This window comes from Amia ocellicauda, chromosome 16 (assembly GCF_036373705.1).
Source record: "Amia ocellicauda isolate fAmiCal2 chromosome 16, fAmiCal2.hap1, whole genome shotgun sequence".
Classification (NCBI taxonomy): domain Eukaryota; kingdom Metazoa; phylum Chordata; class Actinopteri; order Amiiformes; family Amiidae; genus Amia; species Amia ocellicauda.
This window is the reverse complement of record NC_089865.1, coordinates 30,694,228-30,706,267: the sequence shown is the minus strand read 5'-3', so window position 1 is coordinate 30,706,267 and position 12,040 is coordinate 30,694,228. Positions and strand designations below refer to the sequence as shown.

Sequence of the window (12,040 nt, the reverse complement as noted above, 5' to 3'; positions counted from 1 at the left end):
AACCCTAACCCTAACCCTAACCCTAACCCTAACCCTAACCCTAACCCTAACCCTAACCCTAACCCTAACCCTAACCCTAACCCTAACCCTAACCCTAACCCTAACCCTAACCCTAACCCTAACCCTAACCCTAACCCTAACCCTAACCCTAACCCTAACCCTAACCCTAACCCTAACCCTAACCCTAACCCTAACCCTAACCCTAACCCTAACCCTAACCCTAACCCTAACCCTAACCCTAACCCTAACCCTAACCCTAACCCTAACCCTAACCCTAACCCTAACCCTAACCCTAACCCTAACCCTAACCCTAACCCTAACCCTAACCCTAACCCTAACCCTAACCCTAACCCTAACCCTAACCCTAACCCTAACCCTAACCCTAACCCTAACCCTAACCCTAACCCTAACCCTAACCCTAACCCTAACCCTAACCCTAACCCTAACCCTAACCCTAACCCTAACCCTAACCCTAACCCTAACCCTAACCCTAACCCTAACCCTAACCCTAACCCTAACCCTAACCCTAACCCTAACCCTAACCCTAACCCTAACCCTAACCCTAACCCTAACCCTAACCCTAACCCTAACCCTAACCCTAACCCTAACCCTAACCCTAACCCTAACCCTAACCCTAACCCTAACCCTAACCCTAACCCTAACCCTAACCCTAACCCTAACCCTAACCCTAACCCTAACCCTAACCCTAACCCTAACCCTAACCCTAACCCTAACCCTAACCCTAACCCTAACCCTAACCCTAACCCTAACCCTAACCCTAACCCTAACCCTAACCCTAACCCTAACCCTAACCCTAACCCTAACCCTAACCCTAACCCTAACCCTAACCCTAACCCTAACCCTAACCCTAACCCTAACCCTAACCCTAACCCTAACCCTAACCCTAACCCTAACCCTAACCCTAACCCTAACCCTAACCCTAACCCTAACCCTAACCCTAACCCTAACCCTAACCCTAACCCTAACCCTAACCCTAACCCTAACCCTAACCCTAACCCTAACCCTAACCCTAACCCTAACCCTAACCCTAACCCTAACCCTAACCCTAACCCTAACCCTAACCCTAACCCTAACCCTAACCCTAACCCTAACCCTAACCCTAACCCTAACCCTAACCCTAACCCTAACCCTAACCCTAACCCTAACCCTAACCCTAACCCTAACCCTAACCCTAACCCTAACCCTAACCCTAACCCTAACCCTAACCCTAACCCTAACCCTAACCCTAACCCTAACCCTAACCCTAACCCTAACCCTAACCCTAACCCTAACCCTAACCCTAACCCTAACCCTAACCCTAACCCTAACCCTAACCCTAACCCTAACCCTAACCCTAACCCTAACCCTAACCCTAACCCTAACCCTAACCCTAACCCTAACCCTAACCCTAACCCTAACCCTAACCCTAACCCTAACCCTAACCCTAACCCTAACCCTAACCCTAACCCTAACCCTAACCCTAACCCTAACCCTAACCCTAACCCTAACCCTAACCCTAACCCTAACCCTAACCCTAACCCTAACCCTAACCCTAACCCTAACCCTAACCCTAACCCTAACCCTAACCCTAACCCTAACCCTAACCCTAACCCTAACCCTAACCCTAACCCTAACCCTAACCCTAACCCTAACCCTAACCCTAACCCTAACCCTAACCCTAACCCTAACCCTAACCCTAACCCTAACCCTAACCCTAACCCTAACCCTAACCCTAACCCTAACCCTAACCCTAACCCTAACCCTAACCCTAACCCTAACCCTAACCCTAACCCTAACCCTAACCCTAACCCTAACCCTAACCCTAACCCTAACCCTAACCCTAACCCTAACCCTAACCCTAACCCTAACCCTAACCCTAACCCTAACCCTAACCCTAACCCTAACCCTAACCCTAACCCTAACCCTAACCCTAACCCTAACCCTAACCCTAACCCTAACCCTAACCCTAACCCTAACCCTAACCCTAACCCTAACCCTAACCCTAACCCTAACCCTAACCCTAACCCTAACCCTAACCCTAACCCTAACCCTAACCCTAACCCTAACCCTAACCCTAACCCTAACCCTAACCCTAACCCTAACCCTAACCCTAACCCTAACCCTAACCCTAACCCTAACCCTAACCCTAACCCTAACCCTAACCCTAACCCTAACCCTAACCCTAACCCTAACCCTAACCCTAACCCTAACCCTAACCCTAACCCTAACCCTAACCCTAACCCTAACCCTAACCCTAACCCTAACCCTAACCCTAACCCTAACCCTAACCCTAACCCTAACCCTAACCCTAACCCTAACCCTAACCCTAACCCTAACCCTAACCCTAACCCTAACCCTAACCCTAACCCTAACCCTAACCCTAACCCTAACCCTAACCCTAACCCTAACCCTAACCCTAACCCTAACCCTAACCCTAACCCTAACCCTAACCCTAACCCTAACCCTAACCCTAACCCTAACCCTAACCCTAACCCTAACCCTAACCCTAACCCTAACCCTAACCCTAACCCTAACCCTAACCCTAACCCTAACCCTAACCCTAACCCTAACCCTAACCCTAACCCTAACCCTAACCCTAACCCTAACCCTAACCCTAACCCTAACCCTAACCCTAACCCTAACCCTAACCCTAACCCTAACCCTAACCCTAACCCTAACCCTAACCCTAACCCTAACCCTAACCCTAACCCTAACCCTAACCCTAACCCTAACCCTAACCCTAACCCTAACCCTAACCCTAACCCTAACCCTAACCCTAACCCTAACCCTAACCCTAACCCTAACCCTAACCCTAACCCTAACCCTAACCCTAACCCTAACCCTAACCCTAACCCTAACCCTAACCCTAACCCTAACCCTAACCCTAACCCTAACCCTAACCCTAACCCTAACCCTAACCCTAACCCTAACCCTAACCCTAACCCTAACCCTAACCCTAACCCTAACCCTAACCCTAACCCTAACCCTAACCCTAACCCTAACCCTAACCCTAACCCTAACCCTAACCCTAACCCTAACCCTAACCCTAACCCTAACCCTAACCCTAACCCTAACCCTAACCCTAACCCTAACCCTAACCCTAACCCTAACCCTAACCCTAACCCTAACCCTAACCCTAACCCTAACCCTAACCCTAACCCTAACCCTAACCCTAACCCTAACCCTAACCCTAACCCTAACCCTAACCCTAACCCTAACCCTAACCCTAACCCTAACCCTAACCCTAACCCTAACCCTAACCCTAACCCTAACCCTAACCCTAACCCTAACCCTAACCCTAACCCTAACCCTAACCCTAACCCTAACCCTAACCCTAACCCTAACCCTAACCCTAACCCTAACCCTAACCCTAACCCTAACCCTAACCCTAACCCTAACCCTAACCCTAACCCTAACCCTAACCCTAACCCTAACCCTAACCCTAACCCTAACCCTAACCCTAACCCTAACCCTAACCCTAACCCTAACCCTAACCCTAACCCTAACCCTAACCCTAACCCTAACCCTAACCCTAACCCTAACCCTAACCCTAACCCTAACCCTAACCCTAACCCTAACCCTAACCCTAACCCTAACCCTAACCCTAACCCTAACCCTAACCCTAACCCTAACCCTAACCCTAACCCTAACCCTAACCCTAACCCTAACCCTAACCCTAACCCTAACCCTAACCCTAACCCTAACCCTAACCCTAACCCTAACCCTAACCCTAACCCTAACCCTAACCCTAACCCTAACCCTAACCCTAACCCTAACCCTAACCCTAACCCTAACCCTAACCCTAACCCTAACCCTAACCCTAACCCTAACCCTAACCCTAACCCTAACCCTAACCCTAACCCTAACCCTAACCCTAACCCTAACCCTAACCCTAACCCTAACCCTAACCCTAACCCTAACCCTAACCCTAACCCTAACCCTAACCCTAACCCTAACCCTAACCCTAACCCTAACCCTAACCCTAACCCTAACCCTAACCCTAACCCTAACCCTAACCCTAACCCTAACCCTAACCCTAACCCTAACCCTAACCCTAACCCTAACCCTAACCCTAACCCTAACCCTAACCCTAACCCTAACCCTAACCCTAACCCTAACCCTAACCCTAACCCTAACCCTAACCCTAACCCTAACCCTAACCCTAACCCTAACCCTAACCCTAACCCTAACCCTAACCCTAACCCTAACCCTAACCCTAACCCTAACCCTAACCCTAACCCTAACCCTAACCCTAACCCTAACCCTAACCCTAACCCTAACCCTAACCCTAACCCTAACCCTAACCCTAACCCTAACCCTAACCCTAACCCTAACCCTAACCCTAACCCTAACCCTAACCCTAACCCTAACCCTAACCCTAACCCTAACCCTAACCCTAACCCTAACCCTAACCCTAACCCTAACCCTAACCCTAACCCTAACCCTAACCCTAACCCTAACCCTAACCCTAACCCTAACCCTAACCCTAACCCTAACCCTAACCCTAACCCTAACCCTAACCCTAACCCTAACCCTAACCCTAACCCTAACCCTAACCCTAACCCTAACCCTAACCCTAACCCTAACCCTAACCCTAACCCTAACCCTAACCCTAACCCTAACCCTAACCCTAACCCTAACCCTAACCCTAACCCTAACCCTAACCCTAACCCTAACCCTAACCCTAACCCTAACCCTAACCCTAACCCTAACCCTAACCCTAACCCTAACCCTAACCCTAACCCTAACCCTAACCCTAACCCTAACCCTAACCCTAACCCTAACCCTAACCCTAACCCTAACCCTAACCCTAACCCTAACCCTAACCCTAACCCTAACCCTAACCCTAACCCTAACCCTAACCCTAACCCTAACCCTAACCCTAACCCTAACCCTAACCCTAACCCTAACCCTAACCCTAACCCTAACCCTAACCCTAACCCTAACCCTAACCCTAACCCTAACCCTAACCCTAACCCTAACCCTAACCCTAACCCTAACCCTAACCCTAACCCTAACCCTAACCCTAACCCTAACCCTAACCCTAACCCTAACCCTAACCCTAACCCTAACCCTAACCCTAACCCTAACCCTAACCCTAACCCTAACCCTAACCCTAACCCTAACCCTAACCCTAACCCTAACCCTAACCCTAACCCTAACCCTAACCCTAACCCTAACCCTAACCCTAACCCTAACCCTAACCCTAACCCTAACCCTAACCCTAACCCTAACCCTAACCCTAACCCTAACCCTAACCCTAACCCTAACCCTAACCCTAACCCTAACCCTAACCCTAACCCTAACCCTAACCCTAACCCTAACCCTAACCCTAACCCTAACCCTAACCCTAACCCTAACCCTAACCCTAACCCTAACCCTAACCCTAACCCTAACCCTAACCCTAACCCTAACCCTAACCCTAACCCTAACCCTAACCCTAACCCTAACCCTAACCCTAACCCTAACCCTAACCCTAACCCTAACCCTAACCCTAACCCTAACCCTAACCCTAACCCTAACCCTAACCCTAACCCTAACCCTAACCCTAACCCTAACCCTAACCCTAACCCTAACCCTAACCCTAACCCTAACCCTAACCCTAACCCTAACCCTAACCCTAACCCTAACCCTAACCCTAACCCTAACCCTAACCCTAACCCTAACCCTAACCCTAACCCTAACCCTAACCCTAACCCTAACCCTAACCCTAACCCTAACCCTAACCCTAACCCTAACCCTAACCCTAACCCTAACCCTAACCCTAACCCTAACCCTAACCCTAACCCTAACCCTAACCCTAACCCTAACCCTAACCCTAACCCTAACCCTAACCCTAACCCTAACCCTAACCCTAACCCTAACCCTAACCCTAACCCTAACCCTAACCCTAACCCTAACCCTAACCCTAACCCTAACCCTAACCCTAACCCTAACCCTAACCCTAACCCTAACCCTAACCCTAACCCTAACCCTAACCCTAACCCTAACCCTAACCCTAACCCTAACCCTAACCCTAACCCTAACCCTAACCCTAACCCTAACCCTAACCCTAACCCTAACCCTAACCCTAACCCTAACCCTAACCCTAACCCTAACCCTAACCCTAACCCTAACCCTAACCCTAACCCTAACCCTAACCCTAACCCTAACCCTAACCCTAACCCTAACCCTCTAACCCTAACCCTAACCCTAACCCTAACCCTAACCCCATGTTCTTGTAGTTGGCCTAAGGCATAAGGCGCTGGCCTTCTAAATCAGGGATTGTTGCTTCGACTCCTGTCTGGGGTGAACCTGGAGTTATTTTAGGCTACTTTCAGGAAAGTCAATCTTGTCCACATATTGGGCTAATGTGGAACACTAGGAACACTGGCATTCGAAATGGTAAACATGGATGCATGTCAATCTACCAACTTTCCTTGGCTTTCTTCTGACTCAGTGGGACGCGGCTATACATCCTTTCTTGCACCAATTTTCTGGCTCTAGTGGCGCAATCGGTTAGCGCACGGTACTTATAGAGCAGTACGCAGCCTGTGTCATGCCGAGGTTGTGAGTTCAAGCCTCACCTAGAGCAGTTAGTTTTTCTGCCTGGTGTTCCATGTAATGCTACCCCAGGAAAGGTAATGGTATTGTGAAATGCAAAAGCTGCTATGTTGCATGGAGAAGCTCCCTCCGCAGTCATGAACAGGAAAGTGCATCCAACGGTTGCTTTTGCAAACATCTACGCTTTACCAAATGAAAAAAAATCATGTCATTCTGCCATGCAATGCTGGCATCACATTCATATGGAATTTGACCTTGGTTGGCAGTTAAAAAGCAGCGTTGGTGGTATAGTGGCAAGCATAGCTGCCTTCCAAGTAGTTGACCCGGGTTCGATTCCTGGCCAACGCAAAACAGATACCTTTAATTGCACATTCGCAGCGGACAGGTGGCAGCAACAGTTCAAAGTGCATGGCTATGAAGATCCCCTTGTTTCTAATGGAAAGTGTCAGTCTGGCAAAATCAGTGACATTTAGGTGCTTTCTGAATTCATTTTGCCGCTTGTGGAATTTTTATTGGAACTCTGGTGTTGGGCTTTCCCGTTGTAAAAAAACACTGACCCCGACGTGATTCGCACACACTACTGTTGTGCCACGAGGTCAAGGGCAAAAGAGTGGCCTGTGAAATAGTGGTGTTCAAAATATGTTGATGTCCAAAGTTTGAGTGTGTTCTGTAGGGTTAGGCAGTGGAATGCTTTGATTACTACTACTAGCGAGATAGTCGCTCTATCCACGAAGCAACACTCTGCATAGCAGAGCCTATAGCTCGCTGTTAGTCCGTGTACCTCATTGGTATCACACCTGGCATCAGTGCCCAATAATTCCCTAGCTTTGACAACTGTCTGTCTATGACTTCACCTACAGACGTGGACATGACGTGGGTTTTAGATCGTATGTGCGTCAACATGAAGCTCGAGAGGTTTATGGTGCCGTAAACAGAATGCAGTAGCCTTTCGAGGGCACTCCAATTGGAATGCTTTCATTTACCCCTACTACTACTAGCGAGATAGTCGCTCTATCCACGAAGCAACACTCTGCATAGCAGAGCCTATAGCTCGCTGTTAGTCCGTGTACCTCATAGGTATCACAAATGGCATCAGTGACCAATAATTCCCTAGCTTTGACAACTGTCTGTCTATGACTTCACCTACAGAAGTTGACAAGACGTGGGTTTTAGATCGTATGTGCGTCACCATGAAGCTCGAGAGGTTCACGGTGCCGTAAACAAAACGCTCTAGCCTATCAAGGGCACTCCAATTGGAATGCTTTCATTTACCCCTACTACTACTAGCGAAATAGTCGCTCTATCCATGAAGCAACACTCTGCATAGCAGAGCCTATAGCTCGCTGTTAGTTCGTGTACCTCATAGGTATCACACCTGGCATCAGTGCCCAATAATTCCCTAGCTTTGACTACCTTCTATGACTTCACCAACGGACGTGGACAAGACGTGGGCTTTAGATCGTATGTGCGTCAACATGAAGCTCGAGAGGTTCACGGTGCCGTTAACAAAACGCTCTAGCCTTTCGAGGGCACTCCAACTGGACCAGCTGTGGGTGCTTGCCATCTCGTCGTTTCTTTCACTTTTCACTTTGCATGCATACACATTGTGTTTCTCTGAGAATGACAGCACAGAGTGCGTATAAGCCCTATACGAGAACGAGTGATTAATCCCAGGCTCCCGATTTCTTCACTACTTCCTAAGTTAGGAGACAGCCTGGAGATGGCGAGGATTGAACGCGGGGACCTCATAGATGCACTCTACCACTGAGCTACATCCCCACCGGCGAGAGGCCGCTCCCAGACCTTGTATCTCTTTCCAAAAAAAACACTCAAACTGTCATTTCTACACTCTCAAAGCACTGGGAAGTCCATTTCATTGATTTTCATGTCGTAACTTTAAACCCACGCATGACCCAATGTCCGGATGAGGCTGGTTCAGTTACTTCCACGTTTTGCCTCTTTTGTAAAATGCAAAGTGAATCGAATGAAAATGAAAAGATTGATTGAACGTTTCATCTGTGTTGCCGAGGAATTCAAGAAGCAGCAAGATTGGACTCGCAGTGATGGAGACAGGTTTTGGAATCACTGTCACTCCAGTGGAAAGCCTGAAAAGCGCTACTTTGCAGCAGTGCCAGTGGTGTAGTGGTATCATTCAAGATTCCCATTCTTGTGACTCGGGTTCGATTCCCGGCTGGTGCACCCGACATGCTATGCTTCCCCTCTTGTTTCCCCACACCGGTCCTTGAATTGTGTGCTTAGGTCCGTACCTTACTCATAAATAGAGTATAGAAAGATTGCCTGAATTTTGAAGAGACTATGTATGGCTTCGTGTCAAGGTGAAGAGCTGACTTGTGAATTTCTGTGACATTTCATCCAATTAACTTTCATCCATTTTCTAGCACACAGTTTCTCAGTATACATATAGGTAAATAGAAAAGTAAATATATATAAAAAAACTTTTACTTACTTACTTACTTCTTATTTATTTTTATTTTTTTGCATGCTCATGTAGTTGGCCTAAGGCATAAGGCGCTGGCCTTCTAAATCAGGGATTGTCGCTTCGACTCCTGTCTGGGGTGAACCTGGAGTTATTTTAGGCTACTTTCAGGAAAGTCAATCTTGTCCACATATCGTTCCTTTCCTTTCCTTCACAAATTGGGCTAATGTGGAACACTAGGAACACTGGCATTCGAAATGGTAAACATGGATGCATGTCAATCTACCAACTTTCCTTGGCTTTCTACTGACTCAGTGGGACGCGGCTATACATCCTTTCTTGCACCAATTTTCTGGCTCTAGTGGCGCAATCGGTTAGCGCACGGTACTTATAGAGCAGTACGCAGCCCGTGTCAGGTCGAGGTTGTGAGTTCAAGCCTCACCTAGAGCAGTTAGTTTTTCTGCCTGGTGTTCAATTCCATGTAATGCTACCCCAGGAAAGGTAATAGTATTGTGAAATGCAAAAGCTGCTATGTTGCATGGAGAAGCTCCCTCCGCAGTCATGAACAGGAAAGTGCATCCAACGGTTGCTTTTGCAAACATCTACACTTTGCCAAATGAAAAAAAATCATGTCATTCTGCCATGCAATGCTGGCATCACATTCATGTGGAATTTGACTTTGGTTGGCAGTTAAAAAGCAGCGTTGGTGGTATAGTGGCAAGCATAGCTGCCTTCCAAGTAGTTGACCTGGATTCGATTCCTGGCCAATGCAAAACAGATACCTTTAATTGCACATTCGCAGCAGACAGGTGGCAGCAACAGCTCAAAGTGCATGGCTATGAAGATCCCCTTGTTTCTAATGGCAAGTGTGAGTCTGGCAAAATCAGTGACATTTAGGTGCTTTGTGAATTCATTTTGCCGCTTGTGGAATTTTTATTGGAACTCTGGTGTTGGGCTTTCCCGTTGTAAAAAAACACTGACCCCGACGTGATTCGCACACACACCCTTCTGATGTGGAGTCAGATGCGCTACTGTTGTGCCACGAGGTCAAGGGCAAAAGAGTGGCCTGTGAAACAGTGGTGTTCAAATTATGTTGATGTCCAAAGTTTGAGTGTGTTCTGTAGGGTTAGGCAGTGGAATGCTTTGATTACTACTACTAGCGAGATAGTCGCTCTATCCACGAAGCAACACTCTGCATAGCAGAGCCTATAGCTCGCTGTTAGTCCGTGTACCTCATTGGTATCACACCTGGCATCAGTGCCCAATAATTCCCTAGCTTTGACAACTGTCTGTCTATGACTTCACCTACAGACGTGGACATGACGTGGGTTTTAGATCGTATGTGCGTCAACATGAAGCTCGAGAGGTTTATGGTGCCGTAAACAGAACGCAGTAGCCTTTCGAGGGCACTCCAATTGGAATGCTTTCATTTACCCCTACTACTAATAGCGAGATAGTCGCTCTATCCACGAAGCAACACTCTGCATAGCAGAGCCTATAGCTCGCTGTTAGTCCGTGTACCTCATTGGTATCACACCTGGCATCAGTGCCCAATAATTCCCTAGCTTTGACAACTGTCTGTCTATGACTTCACCTACAGACGTGGACATGACGTGGGTTTTAGATCGTATGTGCGTCAACATGAAGCTCGAGAGGTTTATGGTGCCGTAAACAGAACGCAGTAGCCTTTCGAGGGCACTCCAATTGGAATGCTTTCATTTACCCCTACTACTACTAGCGAGATAGTCGCTCTATCCACGAAGCAACACTCTGCATAGCAGAGCCTATAGCTCGCTGTTAGTTCGTGTACCTCATAGGTATCACACCTGGCATCAGTGCCCAATAATTCCCTAGCTTTCACTACCTTCTATGACTTCACCAACGGACGTGGACAAGACGTGGGCTTTAGATCGTATGTGCGTCAACATGAAGCTCGAGAGGTTCACGGTGCCGTAAACAAAACGCTCTAGCCTTTCGAGGGCACTCCAACTGGACCAGCTGTGGGTGCTTGCCATCTCGTCGTTTCTTTCACTTTTCACTTTGCATGCATACACATTGTGTTTCTCTGAGAATGACAGCACAGAGTGCGTATAAGCCCTATACGAGAACGAGTGATTAATCCCAGGCTCCCGATTTCTTCACTACTTCCTAAGTTAGGAGACAGCCTGGAGATGGCGAGGATTGAACGCGGAGACCTCATAGATGCACTCTCCCACTGAGCTACATCCCCACCGGCGAGAGGCCGCTCCCAGACCTTGTATCTCTTTCCAAAAAAAACACTCAAACTGTCATTTCTACACTCTCAAAGCACTGGGAAGTCCATTTAATTGATTTTCATGTCGTAACTTTAAACCCACGCATGACCCAATGTCCGGATGAGGCTGGTTCAGTTACTTCCACGTTTTGCCTCTTTTGTAAAATGCAAAGTGAATCGAATGAAAATGAAAAGATTGATTGAACGTTTCATCTGTGTTGCCGAGGAATTCAAGAAGCAGCAAGATTGGACTCGCAGTGATGGAGACAGGTTTTGGAATCACTGTCACTCCAGTGGAAAGCCTGAAAAGCACTACTTTGCAGCAGTGCCAGTGGTGTAGTGGTATCATTCAAGATTCCCATTCTTGTGACTCGGGTTCGATTCCCGGCTGGTGCACCCGACATGCTATGCTTCCCCTCTTGTTTCCCCACACCGGTCCTTGAATTGTGTGCTTAGGTCCGTACCTTATTCATAAATAGAGTATAGAAAGATTGCCTGAATTTTGAAGAGACTATGTATGGCTTCGTGTCAAGGTGAAGAGCTGACTTGTGAATTTCTGTGACATTTCATCCAATTAACTTTCATCCATTTTCTAGCACACAGTTTCTCAGTATACATATAGGTAAATAGAAAAGTAAATATATATAAAAAAACTTTTACTTACTTACTTACTTCTTATTTATTTTTATTTTTTTGCATGTTCATGTAGTTGGCCTAAGGCATAAGGCGCTGGCCTTCTAAATCAGGGATTGTTGCTTCGACTCCTGTCTGGGGTGAACCTGGAGTTATTTTAGGCTACTTTCAGG

General features: G+C 47.7%; 5 non-coding genes across 5 annotated transcripts; all 5 read left to right on the top strand.

Moving 5' to 3' along the window:
• The first annotated feature begins 6,479 nt into the window (after positions 1 to 6,479).
• Positions 6,480 to 6,574, top strand: trnai-uau (transfer RNA isoleucine (anticodon UAU)). The gene is made up of 2 exons: positions 6,480 to 6,517; positions 6,539 to 6,574. It is a non-coding gene; the product is annotated as a tRNA-Ile (tRNA).
• A 245-nt stretch (positions 6,575 to 6,819) lies between these two features.
• Positions 6,820 to 6,891, top strand: trnag-ucc (transfer RNA glycine (anticodon UCC)). The gene has a single exon. It is a non-coding gene; the product is annotated as a tRNA-Gly (tRNA).
• A 1,780-nt stretch (positions 6,892 to 8,671) lies between these two features.
• On the top strand, positions 8,672 to 8,742 carry trnag-ccc (transfer RNA glycine (anticodon CCC)). The gene has a single exon. It is a non-coding gene; the product is annotated as a tRNA-Gly (tRNA).
• A 593-nt stretch (positions 8,743 to 9,335) lies between these two features.
• trnai-uau (transfer RNA isoleucine (anticodon UAU)) lies at positions 9,336 to 9,430 on the top strand. The gene is made up of 2 exons: positions 9,336 to 9,373; positions 9,395 to 9,430. It is a non-coding gene; the product is annotated as a tRNA-Ile (tRNA).
• Positions 9,431 to 11,559: 2,129 nt separating this feature from the next.
• On the top strand, positions 11,560 to 11,630 carry trnag-ccc (transfer RNA glycine (anticodon CCC)). The gene has a single exon. It is a non-coding gene; the product is annotated as a tRNA-Gly (tRNA).
• The last annotated feature ends 410 nt before the right edge of the window (positions 11,631 to 12,040 follow it).